The following is an 18,544-nucleotide window of genomic DNA, read 5'->3' as shown; positions in this document are numbered from 1 at the left end:
TCCTGCCAGTTCTGCTCTTCCTCTCTGTTAACCACATTGAACCGTGACAATTAGACAATGGAAAAGTGTGTGGCCCAAACAAAGCCAGTCAGAAACTTTCCTTGAGGTTTTTCTCTGATGAAGCGGAGATAATTTTCTCTTGTTCTGGACTCCTAGATGGACACTCAGAATGATATTAAGCCCAGGGCCTGATGTGCCTCTCCTGTCCCCCATCCCCACGAGGAGGTTGTATGCAGCAGAGGATGAGGGCCACACTCAGAGAATGGATACGTGGTGGTAGCTTGAGAGTGAAAGATGGACTCATCAGAGCATCCTGGGTTGAAGATAACATGGTTTGAGCTCTTGGATCCATCTGACCTCCTGCCAGACCTATGTCCTTTTTCTGTGTCACATGTACCAACGTATTTCTCTTTTGGGTGTAAACTGGTTTCAGTTTGGTTTCTGTCCCTTGCATCAGAAGGAGTCCAGATCAAACAGTGGATTACAACATTTGGGTGATTTTCTAAAAATATCACTTTTGATCCAATCTGTTCACATGGCTTTCGTTAAAAACCCTCCCTTCTTTCCAAAAGTGTTGAAGCACAAAACATGTGCTCTACACAATGTTAGATCTAGATGATAATGACTGCAACTGCTGTGTGTAGCAAGTTGTGCTTCAGTGTTTTTTTCCGACGTTTGCTTAGTGCAAAAAATAACGTGACATGGCTCAAGAGAACCTTCCGGAGAGTAAGATTTATCTCTATTTCTGCCAAAGTAGTTTTTCTGTTTTCCATCTTTTCACGTAGTGTTCCCTGCTATGCAAGATAGTATTCCATGATGAAAATCATGGCGTACCCCAAGTTTAGATTTCTATTTTTTTCTCTTAACATAAAATAGAGTCTTCATATCAATCATGATTTCTGTATAACAGAGTTTCTCAACCTCTGCCCTATTGACATTTGGGGGCCTGTCCTATGCATTGTGGCCAGTTTAGCCACTCCTCTGGCTAGAGGGGTGCCCTTAGGTACCTATAGAACTCATTCCCTTCCCTCTCTCCCATTAGGACCACCAAAAATGTCTTCAGACACTGCCAAATGTCCCTGGGCAGGGAAAAATTGTTTCCAGTTGAGAACCATTGCTCTCCATTAGTCCTTTGACTCCACACCATGGTCTTCTTAACTAGGCTCCTATGTTTGGACGTTGAGATTACTCCCAATGAATTGCTGTTACAAATAATGCAGCAATGTATCCCCTGGGAATGCACCTTTTTCTATTACAAAACTGATTTCCTGAAAAGGAATTCATCAAGATCAAGTCATAAGAACACTTTTAGGAGCTTTCAACTTGATCTTCAAAATACTTCCACTAGTGTGTACTTTCCTGTAGGAGGTACAATGTTAATTAATGAATGTAATTCTTTCCCTGCCATCTTGCTAGTATATAGTCGAATATGTTGCAATTTCAGCTTCATGTGGTAAATGGAATCTAGAATTTGGAGTTAGCCTGGTCTGGACCCAAACCTAACATTAGCACTGACAGCAAGTTGACCTCGGGTAGTTTCCTCATCTTTCAGCCCCTATGTCTCATTTGTAAAATGTGCTCAAAAACAACTATTTACTGTCCTTGCCTTTTATCACCTTGGATGCTTGAAGTACCTCTGCCTATGAGTAGTATGCACTGAAAAATATCATTTCTGTTTTACAAAGGCCATAAAGGGGCAGGACTTTACCATGATCAGACCTATGCTTCCGAGGTGGAGGTTTATTGCATCCGTCAGTTTCCTGCTTCATTTCAGCCATCTGTATGTGCTATGCCTGGTGCCTGCCCTCCTGTAGGCTGTGGAGCACGCAGAGAAAGGGGTGGGAGGGGTCACTGTCTGACACCTGAGATTATAGGGACGGTAGGCAGAAACAGCAAAGCCAGGGGCTAAATGGGGCAGAAGCCTTTGGTAAGAGCTATGGGTGTGCCCAGGAGGATGGGAGCACCAGGGGCCATAGGGCAGGGGTGGAAGGCTTTATGGGGACCTGGAATGGGCTGCAGGTAAGAGGTATGCTATGGAGACAGAGGAGGACACACAGAGATGGAAATGGGTGTGGCAGTTAGTGGGGACAGCTAGAAGCCAAGAAGGGCCAGGAGCCTGAGCCAGCACAGGGGGGAGGATGAGTGTCCTTGGAGCCAGTGGGATGGGGTGGTAAAGAGGGGGCAGGTAGGGTAGAGCTCGGGGCGAATCAGGACAAGGCGATATAACTGGCCCTGTCCTGTCCTGCTCCTGCTGTTTGGGTGGGTTGGACCAGGTATTTCCAAAGGAATTGCTGAGCGGACCAGAAATCTGGTTTGAGCCCCTAACAGCAGGACTCTTCTTGATGAAAGTGACAGAAATACGATGTGTGCAACTTTCAGTAAAAAGAAGATACTATTGGTGGTTCCTCAAAAAGTTGAAAAGAATTCCTGTATGACTCAGCAATTCTAGCCCAAAGTGTATGCCCATCTCCCAAATGAAAATAGATTCAAAAACTTGCACGTGCACACTCGTGGCAGCACTACCCGCAGTAGCCAAAAGGTGGGAACGACTCAAACGTCCACCAGTGGGTGACTGGATAAACCAAATGTGGTATATGCATACCATGGAATATGGTCCAGCCACAAAACGAAATTCTGATACAGGCTTCAAGGATGAAACTTGAAGACCTTATGCTCAGTGAAGAAGCCAGAGACAAAAGTCAACATGTTGTAGGTCTGTTTATAGGAAATGTCCAGAACAGGTAAATCCATAGAGGCAGAAAACAGACTAGTGGTTGCTAGGGGGTAGCAGGGAGGATAGAGAGTGACTGCTTAATGGTATGGAGTTTTCTCTTGGGATGATGCAAGTGTGTTTGGAATGAGCAGTAGTGGTTGCACAACACTGTAAGTGTGCTAAGTGCCACTAAATTGTTCTTTCTTTTCTTTTTCTTTTCTTCCTTTCTCTTTCTTTCTTTTTCTCTTTCTTTCCTTCTCTCTCTCTCTCTCTCTCTTTCTCTCTCTCTTTCCCTCCCTCTTTCCCTTCCTTCCTTCCTTTTTGAGAGAGTGTGTGCGAGTTGGGTAGAGAGGCAGAGGGAGAAAATCTTAAGCAGTCTCCATGCTCAGCACAGAGCTCAACCTTGGGCTCATGGGATCATGACCTGAGCCAAAATCAAGAATCGGGACACTCCGTGGACAGAGACACCCAGGGGTCCTTAAATTGTACACTTTAAAGTGGTTGCTTTTATGCCGTGTGAATTTCACCTCCTTAAGAGTCACTCCCATAGCCTCAGGAAGGGCAGGCTCATGGCTGGTCCTCAGGAACAGCCGGAAGCAGGGGGTTCCAAGGCCTCTAGGAGGCTTCTCTCTGTGGTTCTCTGTGTGTCTGTGTCATGCTCACTCTTCATGGAGGAAATGTGGCAGCAGACAGTTCCAGGGTGCCCTGAGCACACAGCCTCCCAGCTTCTCCAGCTTTATGACAGCGTTCCCTTATTGGCCCAGCACTGACCAACAGCCCGGTCCTGTGTCCTTCAAATGCAGCAGAGATAGGGTCAAAAGAGCCTTGGGGGAGTGGAGGAACAGAGGGAGCCAGCAACGGTGCTGTAAGGTCAGCTCTGGGGCCCACGCATAGATTAGATTTCCAAGGGAGCATTAAAAGGTCTCACCAAACTAAGTCCACCTTGCAAATGTAATGTGAAAGTTCAGAGTAAATGTCCCCTTTCACCTTTCTGAGGAGCAGCGCCCTTCCTCAGCCTGTGCGCAGTATACGTCCTGATTCTCCGTACTCTCTCTCACTGGTAGGACCTAACTAGGGCTCCTGCCTCTGCTGTCACCTCTCTATAGTCTGTTTTCCACAAAGCACCAGCCCTTAAAAGGCCAATCAGATCATGTCACACCTTTCCCTAAACCCATCCATGCCTTCCTACTGCATTTAAAATAAAATGCAAACCCTCTTCAGGACGGTACCTCAGTGGCTCTCAACACTGCCTACACTTTAGAATCACCTGGAGTGGTTTTTAAAAGTCCTGATTCTTGGCTTTCCATAGACTAATTGAATCAGAACCTCAAAGTGAGCACATGGGCAGCTGGGCATGAATATTTTCTACAAGCTGTAGAGCTGTTTCTCTATTGCAGTCAGAATTGAGAGCTACTGCTCCACATGGTCTGGTCGCTGGCTACCTGCCTCCCTGAAGTCTCCCTTATCACTATTTCCTTCATTCCAACACTCCTGCCACATTGGCTTTCTTTCTGCTGTGCAAGCTCAGACAAGCTCATCCTGACCGCAGGGCATTTGCACTGACTCGTTGGCTTGGAATGCCTCATGCTCATGTCTTCACTTGACTGGCTCCTTTTTGCTTTTGCAGATCTGTGCTCAGATTTCACCTTCTGACCCTCTGCCTGTTTTATCTGAAGTTGTTTCTACCTTTTCCTCTTCAGTTGCTTTCTGTCAGGTTACTCTGTTTCCCCTTTTTCACAGCACTTGTTACCAGCTGAAGTAAACTTAAAAGGAAATCTGTCCATGCCCTGTGTCTCCCATGGAAATGTCAATTTCATAAGAAAAGGGGCCTTTCATGATTTATCCTCAGAATCTATAACTGTGCCTTACATTTAGTGTATGGCTGAACCCTTGCATCTCAAATTCCACATCGTGTAGACATGGGCTATCTACATGGCTATTGAGCACTTGATATACGGCTAGTTCGAATAGAGATTAAAAGTAAAATACACACTAAATGTTAAAGTCTTAGTGTAAAAGAATGTAAAGTACCTTATTAATAGTTGATCATTTCAATATGTAATAAGTTTTTAATGTTTCTGATAAACTGAGTTAACTAAAACATTGAAATTAATCTCACCCGTTTCTTTTTACTTTTTGTAATGTGGTTATTAGAGAACATTACATTATACTCAGTTCAGATTAGGTTTCTATTGGCCCACTAAGGAGTTGAAGGGGCACTTTGTCCAGGGTTCATCTCCACTGGCCCCCACCATTTCATAGCCCTGCACTTGGAGTTCTGGTTCCAAGAAGCCTTGTGGGTTTCTGGTTTCTGCATACAACATCCATGGAGCTGCCAGGCTAAGGACATTTATCACCTTGGCTTGAGCCCCCTCCCTTGCCTCTGGTGTTTCCTCCCTTTCTCACTGTTAGTCCCTCATTATACTCTTTTGAATTTTTCCTGTAATCTTTTCTATCAAAATCAATGCTATGCTACTTGGCAATCGTGTTTTCTGTTTTTCATTATATCTTTATTCATCTTTATAAAGTTCATTTATTTTGAAAGAGTGCGCATGAGCGGGGGAGGGACAGAGAGAGAGGGAGAGAGCATCCCAAGCAGGCTTCATGATGTCAGCTCAGAGCCTGACACGGGGTTCGAACTTATGAACTATGAAATCATGACCTGGGGCCGAAATCAAGAGTTGGACGCTTAACCGACTGAGCCACCCAGGCGCCCCTTCTGTCTTTAAAAGGGCCACAAAAAACTATTCAAAAAAGAACCAGAGTTGTGAGCTGGATGGGACTGTAGGGAAAATTTTATAAATTATGAGACTTGACTTCAACGAGGCTTCACTTAAGGTCACCAGGGAGATCATCAGGGAGTCCAGACTCAAGTGCAGAGGTCAGTAAGGTGTGTAAAATAAGAAGTGATGTATAAGCTGCAGCCCCTGTGCTCTGGAGACCTTCAGTACAGGTGGACAGGCAGGTGTGAACAGATGAGGACATAATAATACAGGGACATAATAATACACTTGCTCCAGGACATGAGAAGGAGGGGACTTGCTGGGGATCCAAGGGTTGGGGCTGGTGCACAAGGGGGTTCATAACAGGAGGGAGCTCAGGAGATGGAAGACATCTACTTAAAGAGACCGGTTTGGCTCTTTCCCAAGCCCCGTTGTGACCCAGGCCACAGGATTGTGCTTTGCCTAGACTTAGACAATTTTCTGAGGGAGTTCCATCATCTTTGTGTCCAGGGGTTTCTGAGGATATGAACCAAGGCTTTAAAATCCTTACTTTGTCAGTCTGATGGGACTTCTAAGTCTATGAAAAACCATGAAATAAACCCATTCACTCATTCATTCATTCTCCAAGGACACTTGGAGAACCTGCTATGTGTTGGACACTGTGAACACAGAGTTGACTGAGACATGGTCATGTGGTACCACAAGGGAGGTCGTCTGAGGACAAGGTGAGGGATGGAGAGAACCGGGGTCCTCAGTGGTTGTCTGAATGAGCCAGTCCTGCACTTTGCTCTGTGTCTGGATCTTATTTTAAGGCATTGTTAGTCAAGGTTAGTTGTTGCTTAAGCTGAAGCTGTCCTGATGGGACCAGTGTTTCTCTGGTGACATTTTTACCCCTGGCTGTGTCCCCAGGAGCCTTCTTCATCTCTCTTGTAGATCCCCATTGCTCTGAGGGAGATAAGCTATGAAAGGTACAGCATTAAGTGAGAAAGATGAAAAGACATGGTTTTCTGTGGGACATTCACTTTTCATTGATTTCTTTCCTACCTTCCAGCTCACCAGCATCCCCATTCCTCATGTCCTTTTAATCCAGCTTAGACACTCCCACCTGTCATTGCAGAACCCTAAAACCCCACCTGGGTCAGTTTTACTGTCCACTGTCTTTGTACACTCATGCTTTCCAACCTCAAGTAGACTCTTGGGACTGGTCAGCAGTTGTACTACATTTCTCTTGTCAACTCATTCTCTCACATCCCACAAGGACTACTTTTAAAACCCTTTATTTTTGCAAAATTCCATTTCACTCTTCAGCATCTCTGATATTGCTAGGAAAATTCAATTCCCACACCAAATCTACAAACCAATTAGTATTTTTACCCCCCCCCCTTCCCCTTTCTATTCTTATAAACAAGGTGCTCCCTTTTCTTTCTAAAGCCATCCATTCCTCTTTGCTTGGCTTTTACCCCTTGCACCAATTATCAATCATTTCTCACTTTTGTAAGCATTTTTAATTTTCTCCTATCTTAAGAAAAAAAAAAACAAATCCCTCCTTCCTTGATCCCATGACCTATTATAGCTATCACCCTATTTTTTACCCTCCCCCCCCCCCATACAACCAAACCTCTTGCAAGAGTTGTCTGCCCTTGTTGCAAGACTGTTGGGATTTTGAGCCAACTGCTTCGGTTGGGCTCCCCTCTTTCTTGGCCTGAGGCACTGACTAGGCCCAAGGGCAGGACATGATGGCTGTAGGACAGCCTCGCTTGCACTCTCCTTCCTCCTGCCTTCACTGCTGCTCTTCATGGAAATGCAGATGTACAGCCCTCAGCTGGCCTCCACTGAGTGACTCACCATCCAGGGCACACTGCTGGGCTCTGGCCTTTTCATCTTCTCTCTTACTGCCTTCAGTAATCTGGAAAATCTTGTCTTTGGCAAAGATTCCAAGCAAAGATCCTCCCTGAGATTCTTCTCTGCCTCCTGTTGGCTCTCTCTGCATCTAGCCTCATCCACTGAGTCTGTGTCACCACCTGCTTCGTCTTCTCCAGGGTTGGCCTGTGCTATGTCAACAAGATCTCCTCCACTGTGTATCAGGCAACAGCTCCAGGGCTCACACTGGCCAAGGTCACTAGGAAGGGCAAAAAGAGAAACTGTACTTGGATGTCCAATAAAGTTGATTCGTTGTTTAAAAAAAAAAAAAGATTGTTGGGATTTTGACTGGGATTGCATTGAATCTATAGATCAATATGGGGGGAAATAATCTCTTCAATATTGTCATCAAACCACGAATGTGGTAAAACCTTTCCTTTGTTTTCATCTTTTTCTATTTTATACTTTACTGTGTGGAAGTCTTACTGTGTGGAACTTGTGTTGCATCCCAGAAATTTCATATTTCTTCTTGCTACCGGATATGGTATTTAAAATTTTTTATTTTCTGTTTCTTGCTTATATATAGAAATATAGATGAAACTTGTTTGTTGACTCTGTGGCAGCATTCTTGCCCAACTTACTTATAAATTGCAATGATATGCCTGTAGATGCCTTTGGATTTTTTCATGCACACAATTATATCATCTGCAAATAATATTTCTTGTTTTCCAGTCATTACTGACTTACATACTTGCTTAGTACCTCCAGTGCAATGGTGACTCGGAATAGTGATAGTGTGAAAACTTGACTCATGTTTTACTTTTTAAAATGGAAGTATAGTTGACATACAGTATTATATTAGTTTCAGGTGTATGACATAGTGATTCAACATTTATATACATTATGAAATGATCACCATAATATGTCTAGTTACCATCTATCATCACACATACTTATTACAATATTAATTGGCTATGTTTTCTTTACATGCCCATGACTTATAACTGGACGTTTGTACCTCTTAACCCCCTTCACCTATTTTGCCCATCCCTCTACCACTTTCCCCTCTTGCAACCACTGGTGTGTTATCTATGTGACTCTGTTTCTGTTTTATTCATTTGTTTTGTTTTTTTTATATCCCCCATATAAGTGAAATCATATGGTGTTTGTCTTTCTCTGACTTATTTCACTTAGCATAATACCCTTCATGTCCATCCATGTTGTTGCAAATGGTAAAATTTTATTATTTTATGGCTGAGTAATGTGTGTGTATGTATGCATATGTGTATATGTGTGTGCGTGTATATGTATATATATACATGTATATATATAAAATAAATCTTTGTGTGTGTGTATAGCAAATCTTCTTTATCCATCCGTCAGTGGACACTTAAGTTACTTTCATATCTTGGTTATTGTAAATAATGCTGTAATGAATATAGGGGTGCATATATATCTTTTCCAATTGGTATTTTCACTTTGTTTTTTATTTTTATTTTTTTTAATGTTTACTTTGAGCGAGAGAGAGAGAGAGAGAGAGAGAGCGTGAGCAAGTGGGGAAGGGTCAGAGAGAGAAGGAGAAAGAAGACGGAATCCCAAGCATGTTCTATGCAATCAGCACAGAGCCTGAAGTGGGGCTCCATCTCACGAACCATGAGATCATGATTTGAGCCAAAATCAAGAGTCTGATGATGGACTGAGCCACCCTGGGGCCTCTTCACTTGGCATAAATATCCAGAAGTGGAATTGTGGTGGTGTCATATGAGAGTTCCATTTTTAATTTTTTGAGGAACAGCCATACTGTTTTCACAGTGGCTGTGCCAATTTACATTCCCACTGACAGAGCACAAAGTTTCCCTTTACTCCTCATCCTCACCAACACTGGATATTTCTTGTCTTTTTGATGATAGCCATACCAACCGTGTACCGTGATATATCATTGTGATTTTCTTTTGCATTTCTCTGATGATTAGTGATGTTGAGCATCATTTCGTTATCTGTATGTCTCCTTTGGAAAATGTCTGTTCAGGCTCTCTGCCCAGTGTTTAAATTGTTTGTGGTTCTTTTGGTGTTGAGTTGTAGAAGTTCTTTATATAGTTTGCATATTAATTCCTTATTGAATGTATCATTTGCAAATATCTTCTTCCATTCAGTAGGCTGAATTTCATGTCGATGGTTTCCTTCATTGCACAAAAAGCTTTTTAGTTTGATCTAGTTCTATTTATTTATTTTTGCTTTTGCTCTTGCACGAGGAGATAGATCCAAAAAATTATTGCTAAGACTGACACCCAAGAGTTTACTGCCTATGTTTTCTTTGAGGAGTTTTATGGTTTCAGATCTTACATTCAGGTCTTTGGTCCATTTTGAGTTTATTTTTATATATGGTGTAAGAAAGTTGTCCTGTTTCATTCTTTTGCATGTACCTGTCCAGTTTTTCCAACACCATTTATTGAAGAGATGGTCTTTTCCCCATTGTATATGCTTGCCTCCTTTGTCATAGATAATTGACCATAGAAGTGTGGGTTTATTTCTGGGCTTTCTACTCTGTCCCATTGATCTATGTTTCTATTTTTGTGCCAGTATCATCCTATTTTGATTACTGTAGTTTGAGTGTAGTTTAAAATCAGTGTCCCTTGATACCTCCAGCTGTGTTCTTCTTTCTCAAGATTACTTTGGCTATTCAGAGTCTTTTGTGGTTCCATACAAATTTTAGGATTATTTGTTATAGTTCTTTGGAGAGTGCTATTGGTATTTTGATAGGGATTTCATTGAATCTGTAGGTTGCTTTGGGTATATGGACATTTTAACAATACGAATTCTTCTACTCCATGAGCATGGAATATCTTTTCATTTATTTGTGTCATCTTCACTTTCTTTCATCAATGTCTTCTAGTTTTTAGAGTAGTGGTGTTTAACCTCCTGGATTAAATTTATTCCTAGGTATTGTATTCTTTTTGATGTAATTGAAAATGGGATTATTTTTTAATTTTAATTATTTTAATTTTAATTGTTTTTTAAATTTCTCTGTTACTGTATAACGATAATAGTAATTGTTGTATATAGAAACACAACAGATTTCTTTCTTTTTTTTTTTACTGAAGTGTAGTTGATATACAAGATTACATTGGTTTCGGATGTACAACATAGTGGGTCAGCAAGTCTACACATTATGCTATGCTCACCACAAGTGCAGCTGCCATCTGTCCCCACACAATGGTATTACAGTACCATTAACTATATTCCCTATGCTGTATGTTATTCCATAACTGGAAGCCTGTATCTCCCACACCTATTTACTCATTTTGCCCATACCTGCACCCCCCGCCCCCTCTTTCTGGCAACTATCATTTGTTCTAGGTCTATTTCTGCTTTTGTTTGTTTTGCCTTTTAGATTCTACATATAAGTGAGATCATATGATACTTACCTTACTCTGTCTGACTTATGTCACTTAGCATAATACCGTTGACGTTCATTCCATGTTGTTGCAATGGCAAGATCTCATCCTTTTTTTTTAATGGTTGAATCATACTCCATTATAGAATATCTGTATATGTGTACACACACACACACACACACACACACACACACACACACACACACTAAATCTTCATCCATTCATCTATTGAAGGATACTTGGACAGCTTCCATATCTTGATTATTGTAAATAATGTTGCAATAAACATGGGGGTGTATATATTTTTTAAATTAGTTTTGGTTTTCTTTGGATAAATCCCTAGTAGTGGCATTACTGAATCATATGCTATTTCTGTTTTGTATTTTTGAGGAAATTCCATACTGTTTCCCACATCAATTTACGCTCCCACCAACAGTGCATGCACAAGGGTTCCTTTTTCTCTACATCCTTACCAACAACTTGTTCTTTCTTGTCTTTTTGATTCTAGCTATTCTAACAGGTGTAAAGTGATATCTCTTTATGGTTTTGACTTGCATTTCCCTGATGAGTGACATTGAGCATCTTTTCATGTATCTGTTGGCCATCTGTATGTCTTCTTTGGAAAAATGTCTGTTAAATTCCTCTGCCTATTTTTTAATTGGATTATTATTATTATTTGTGTGTGTGTGTGTGTGTGTGTGTGTCTATGTGTGTGTTGAGTTGTATAAATTCTTCATATATTTTTGATATCAACCTTTTATTGGATATATCGTTTGCAATATCTTCTCTCATTCAGTAGGTTCCCTTTTCATTTTGTTGACATTCTCCTTTGCTGTGCAAAAGCTTTTATTTTGGTGTAGTCTCAGTATTTATTTTTGCTTTTGTTTGCCTCACCTGAGAAGATGTAGCCATAAATAAGTTGCGAAGGCTGATATTAAAGTGATTGCTACCTATGTTTTCTTCTAGGAATATTATGGTTTCAGGTCTTACGTTTAGGTCTTTTATCCATTCCAAGTTGACTTTTGTGTATGGTATAAGAAAGTATCCCACTTTCATTCTTTTGCATGTAGCTTACCAGTTTTTCCAAAGCCATTTGTTGAAGAACTGTCTTTTGCCCATTATATATTCTTGCCTCCTTTGTCCTAGATTAATTGACCATATAAGCTTGGATTTATTTCCAGGCTTTTTATTCTGTTCTAATGATTTAGGTATCTATTTTTGTGTTAGTAACATACTGTTTTGATATTATAGTTTTGTAGTATATCCTGAAATTTACAATTGTGATACCTTGAGCTTGTTCTTTCTCAAGATAGCTTTGGTTATTCAGGGTCTTTTTGTGGTTCCATACAAATTTTAGTATTGTTTGTTCTCATTCTGTGTTTTGTATTTTTATAGGCATGACTTTGCTCTGGGTACTATGGACATTTTAGCAACAGTAATTCTTTTAATCAATGAACATAGAATATCTTTTCATTTGTTTGTGTTGTCTTCAATTTCTTTCATCAATGTTTAGAGTTATAGTTTTCAGAGTATAGGTCTCTCACCCCCTTGGTTAAGTTTACTGATAGATATTTTATTCTTTTTGGTTCATTTGTAAATTGAATTGTTTCTTATTTTCTCTTCTGATAGTTTGTTATTAGTGTATAGAAACACAACAGATTTCTGTATATTCACTGTGTATCTGGCAACTTGACTGAATTCATTTATTACTTTTAATAGTGTTTTTTGGTGGAGTCTTTAGGGTTTTCTATGTATAGTACTATTATGTTATCTATCAATAGTGACAGTTTAATTTCTTCATTGCCAATTTGGATGCTTTTTATTTCTTTTCTTTTTGTTCTCTGATTACTGTGGCTAGGACTTCCACGACTGTGTTGAATGAAAGTGGTGAGAGTAGACATCCTTGTCTTGTTCCTGATCTTAAAGGAAAAGCTCTCAGTTTTTTGCCATTGAGTATGGTGTTAGCTGTGGGTTTGTCATATAAAGCATTTATTATGTTCCTTTTATTTTCAACCATTTTGTTGAGAGTTTTTATCATGAGTGGATGTTGAATTTTGTCATGTGCTTTTTCTGCATCTATTGAGATGATCATAAGATTTTTATCCTTTATTTTTTAATGTGGTTTGATTTTTGGATATTGAAACATCTTTGCATCCCTGGAATAAATCCCACTTGATCATGGTGAGTGGTTTTTTAATGTACTGTTGAATTTGGCTTGGTGATAGTTGGTTGAGGGTTTTTGCATCTATGTTCATCAGGGATACTGACCTGTATTTCTCTTCTTTTTTCTTCTTTTCTCTTCTTTTCTCCTCTTTCCTTTTCTTTCTTTCTTTCTTTCTTTCTTTCTTTCTTTCTTTCTTTCTTTCTTTCTTTCTTTCTTTCCTTCTTTCCTTCTTTCTTTCTTTCTTTCTTTCTTTCTTGTAGTATCTTTGTCTGGTTTTGGTATCCAGGGTAATGCTGGCCTCATAGAATGAGCTTGTAAGCATTCCTTTCTTTTCAGCGTTTTGGTATAGTTTGAGAAGGATAGGTGTTAATGCCTCTATAAATCTTTGATAGAATTCACCTGCAAAGCCATCTGGTCCTAGACTTTTGTTTGTTGGGAATTTTTTGATTACTGATTCAATTTTGTTAAAATAATTGGTCTGTTCAGATTTTCTAGGTCTTCCTCATTAATTTTTGGAAGATTGGATGTTTCTAGGAATTTATTAATTTCTTCTTCGAGGTTGTCCAATTTTTTGACATGTAATTGTTCATAGTAGTCTCTTACAATCCTTTGTATTTCTGTGGTGTCAGTTGTTACTTCTACTCTTTCGTTTCTGATTTTATTTATTTGGGTCTTCTTTTTTTCTTTAAGTCTGGATATAGGTCTATAAATTTTGTTTATCTTTTCAAAGAACCAGCTTTTGGTTTTATTGATCTTTTGTTTTTTTAGTCTTTGTCATTTACTTCTGCTCTGAACCTTACTATTTCCTTCCTTCTAATCTTGGGCTTTGTTCTTTACTAGTTCCTTTAAGTGTAAGTTTAGATTGTTTATTCGAACTTTTTCTTGTTTCTTGAGGTAGGTCTGTATTGGTATAAATTTCCCTCTTAGAATTGTTTCTGCTGTTTTCCAAAGATTTTGGACTGTTGTGCTTTTATTTTCATTTTCATTTCATTTATTTCATTTTTTGATTTCATTGACCCATTGGTTGTTTAGTAGCATGTTGTTTAGCCTCCTTGTGTTTCCAGTTTTTTCTTGTGATTTCTAGTTTCATATCATTGTGGTTGGAAAAGATACATGATATGATTTTAGTCTTCTTAAATTTATTGAGACTTGTTTTGTAGCCTAACTTGTGATCTACCCTGGAGAATGTTCTATGTGCAGTTGGAAAGAATGTGCATTCTGTTCATGGATGGAATGTTCTATATTTACTTTTTGAGTCCATTTTGTCTAATGTGTCATTTAAAAACACTGTGTCTGTATTGATTTTATGACTGGATGATCCATCTATTGATGTAAGTAAAGTGTTAAAGTTTCATTATTATTGTATTACTGTCAATTTCTCCTTTGATGTCTCTTAATATTTGCTTTGCATATTTAGGTGTTTCAATGTTGCGTGCATAGATATTTACAGTTGTTAATTCCTCTAATTGGATTGGTCCCTTTATCATTGTGTAGTGCCTTTCTTTGATTCTTATTTCAGTCTTTGTTTTAAAGTCTATTTTGTCTGATATAAGTATTGCTAAGCCGGCTTTTTTTCCCCCTACTTCCATTTGCATGGGATACCTTTTTCCATACTTTCATTTTACACTCTGCTTGTGCCTTTAAGTCAGAAATGAATCTCTTGCAGGCAGCATACAGATGAGTCTTGTTTTTTTTTCATCCATTCTGCCATCCTATGTCTTGTGACTAGAACATTCAGATCATTTACATTTAAAGTAATTATCAATAGGTATGTACTTATTGCCATTTTGTCATCTGTTTTCTGGTTGTTTTTGTAGTTCTATTTCTTCTCTTGCTCTTTTCCCTTGTGATTTGGTGGTATGCTTGGCTCTCCTTTTGTGTGTGCGTGTGTATGTGTGTATCTGTTATAGGTTTTGTGTTTGTGGTTACCATGAGATCATATATAATATCCTAAGTACATAGCGGTTTATATTAAGTTGATGGTCATTCTAAAAGAACCTTTTAATTCTCTGCCTCCACATTAAAATTTTTTAAATATTTATTTATTTTTGAGAGAGAGAGAGAGAGAGAGAGAGAGAGAGAGAGAATGTGAGCAGGAGAGGGGCAGAGAGAGAGGGAGACACAGAATCCGAAGCAGGCTCCAGGCTCTGAGCTGTCAGCACAGAGCCTGACGCAGGGTCTTATAAGACCAATGCAGTGGTGATGAACTCCTTTAACTTTTGTTTGCCTTGCAAACTCTTTACCTCTCCTTTATTCTGTCAGGGTTTTTTTGTTTTTGTTTTTGTTTTGTTTTTTTGTTTTTGTTTTTTTGTTTGTTTGTTTGTTTTGGAGGAAGAGTGAGAGTGTGTGAGCAGGGAAGGACAGAGAGAAAATGTGGAGCCTGACTCAGGGCTCCATCTCAGGACTGGGATCATGACCTGAGCCAAAATCAAGTCAGATGCTTAACTGACTGAGCTACCCAGGCACCCCTCTCCTTCATTCTGAATGATAATCTTGCTGCATAGAGTATTCTTGGTTGTGGAGTTTTTTCCTTTCTGCACTTGGAATATATCATGCCACTTCTGTATGGCCTGAAAAATTTCTGCTGAAAAAATTAGCTGATAATCTTATGGGGTTTCCTTTCTACCTAACTATTTGCTTATCTCTTGCTGCATTTAAAAATCTCTCTTTAGCTTTCTTGAGAAAAAAAAATTTTAATGTTACTTATTTTTGAGAGAGAAAGAGACAGACTGCAAGTGGGGGAGAGACAGAGAGAGAGGAAGACACAAAATCTGAAGCAGGCTCCAGGTTCTGAGGTGTCAGCACAGAGCCCGACACGGGGGCTCAAACCCATGAACTATGAGATCATGACCTGAGCCAAAGTGGGATGCTTCACCTACTGAACTACTGAGGTGCCCCTCTCTTTATCCTTAGTCTTTGGCATTTTAATTATCGTATGTTGTGGTGTGGAACTCTTTGGGTTCATCTTGTTTGGAACTCTCTGTGCTTCCTGAACCTGGATATCTGTTTCCTTCCCCAGGATAGGGACATTTTCAGCTATTATTTCTCTAAGATTTCTGTCCCTTTTTCTTTTCTCTTTCTGGGACCCCTATAATGTGAATGTTCTCTTGATGTTTTCCAAGAAATCCCTTAACCTATCCCCAGTTTTTCTTTTAGAAATTCTTTTTTTCTTTTTGATGTTCTGTGTGGGTGCTTTCCATTATCCTATGTTCCATATCACTCCATTCCTCTGCATCTGCTAATCTATTGTCAATTCTCTCTAGTGTATTTTTGTTTCATTGATTGTATTCTTCAACTCTGATTTTATTCTTTTTTAAGATTTTCTATCTCTTTGTTAAAATTCCCATTGAGTTCTTCCACTCTTCTGTTCAGTACAGTGAGCATCTTTATGGTCATTACTTTAAACTCTTTGTCAGGCACATTGCATATCTCCATTTCATGTAGTTCTTTTTCTGAGGTTTTGTCATGTTCTTTCATTTGAAACGTATTCCAATGTCTCCTCATTTTACTTGACTTTCTGTATTTGTTTCTATGAATTAGGCAGTGTTGCTACTTCTCCTAAACTTGGAAGAATAGTCTTGTGTATGGTTGTCCCCGGTAGACTGTGTATGCCCAGTGACTTTGGCTGACTGGCTGGCTTGAGCTATGGCTGGTGTAGGCTGGGGCTCCTGGGGCACTCTGTGCTGGGGATGCCCTGGTGGGTGGTTGGAGCTGAAATGGGCATAAGCCAGGGCACTCCTGGGGCTCTCCATGCAGAGTGCTCTGGCAGGACAGCTGAAGCTGAAGTAGGTACCAACCAGGGAGCCCCAAGGCTCTCTGTGCAGAGGGTGTCCTGGAAGGACAGCTAAAACTCAAGTGGGTGTGGGTTGGGTAGTGTCTGGGCTGTTCACACAGAGGGTGCCCTGGCAGGATAGCTGAGCCCAAAGTGGGTGCAAGCCAGGGTATCTTGGGGCTCTCTGCATAGGGGGCACCCTAGCAGGGCAGCTGGAGCTGACTCAGGCATAGGACAAGGGAGAATCTGTGTAGAGGGTGTCCTGGTTGGCAGCTGGGGCTGAGGTGGGGTATAGGTTCTAGGGGTCCTAGGGTGCTGCATATAGGAGGATAGCTGTAGCTATCCTGGTATAGATAGCTGGTAGGATACCTGGTAGGATAGCTGTAGCTGAAGTGGGCATGGGATGGGGTGGTCCCACGGTTCTCTTTCTGTAGGGTACCCTTGAAGGATGACTGAAGCTGAAGTGGGTGCAAGCTGAATGGTCCCGGGGTGTTTAGGCACAGGGAGCACCCTGGTGGGGTGTGGGCCAGGGGTCCCAGGGTTCTCAGTGCAGGGTTGCCCTGGTGGGGTGGTGGGAGCCAAGGTAGTGTGTAGGTCAGTGGGTTCCTGGGTGCTCCACATAAGGGGTACCCTGGTGGGATGGCCGAAACCAAGGCAGGCATGGGCCAAGTGTTCCTGTGGCCTTCTACGCAGGGGGTAGCCGAGTGCTGTGGCTGGAACTGAAGCAGGCATGAGCCAGGAGATCCTGGCGTTCCCTGCACCTGTTATGCCCCAGTAAGGCTTCTAGAGCCAAAGTGATGCAAGCCTGGAGTGTTCTGGTGTGTTTTGCACCTGTGTCACCTTGGTGAGCTGGCCAAAGCTATAGTGAATGCTGACCAGGGGTGTCCCATATGTGCCACACTGGGCCACCTTGGTGACATCACGGGGGCTGGTGTGGGCTGGAGCCCTGAGGCTCATGAAGGTGGCAAGCCAGTGATGGGCATCGAGACCATGTTCCCGGCTGTTCTGTCAGGTTGGAGAGGGAACATGACCATGCTGCTGGCCAGTCCCTCCGATGTGGAGAGAGCTCCAACAGCTCCCCCACCTTTAGGCAGGGTTCTAAGGCTGATTTCTTCCTATTCTAGTTGTCCTTTTAAACTGCAGCTTTTTTTTTTTTTTTTTCCTGTGCCCCAGGGCAGATGAATCTGCTCACAGTCCCTCAGTATTATCCCTCCCCACTGCAATTCTCAGCATTGGGGGTCCCTACCCTTCATTACTGTGTGTCTGTCTCTCTAACTTTTGTTGTGCAGAAGCTGTTCAGTCACCCCCCAGTTCTTCCTCAGGAGGAATTGGTCTATAAGTAGATTTAGATCTGGTGTTTTCATGGAGGAGCTGAGTTCAGGGTCAGCCTGTGATGCCATCTTGGGTCAGAATTCCTTTCGTTATTAATGATCTTAAGTAATTCAATTATGATATTGTTTGGTGTGGTGTTCTTGTTTCTTTTTCCTGGGATTTGTTGAGCTCTGGACTTACGGTTTGCATCATTTTTGGAAAATTTGGCCACTATTTCTTCAAACAGTACTTCGGTCTTCACTTCTCCAATTACATGTATTTTGTTCACTCAGTTCATGGATGCTCTTTTTCATTTCGATTTTTTTTCTCTAATTTTCTTAATTTTTGATACTTTCTATTTCTATGTCTTTGAGTTCACACATCTTTTCTTTGGCGTGGTCTGATTTCTTTCATGAATCTTATCCAGTGTCTATTTCAGACTTCGAAGTTTTCATTTTTAGAGTTGGATTTGGTTCTCCTTTACATTTTCAATGTAAAGTATGACATGAGTTATACTTGCTTTTTTTCTTTGCATGCCTGGTAACTTTTATTGGATGCCAGACATTAAGAATTTTACCTCTTTGGGTGCTAGGTATACTGCATTGC

At 40.8% G+C, this 18,544-nt stretch overlaps 1 pseudogene; it reads left to right on the top strand.

Annotated features, from left to right (window-relative positions):
• Positions 1-701: 701 nt before the first annotated feature.
• Positions 702-16,235, top strand: LOC128773407 (keratinocyte-associated protein 2-like; annotated as a pseudogene).
• The last annotated feature ends 2,309 nt before the right edge of the window (positions 16,236-18,544 follow it).

This window comes from Panthera pardus, unplaced genomic scaffold, assembly GCF_024362965.1.
Source record: "Panthera pardus isolate Hobbes unplaced genomic scaffold, ASM2436296v1 HiC_scaffold_25, whole genome shotgun sequence".
Taxonomy (NCBI): Eukaryota; Metazoa; Chordata; class Mammalia; order Carnivora; family Felidae; genus Panthera; species Panthera pardus.
The sequence above is the reverse complement of the archived record's forward strand: the minus strand, read 5'-3'. Positions and strand labels throughout refer to the sequence as shown.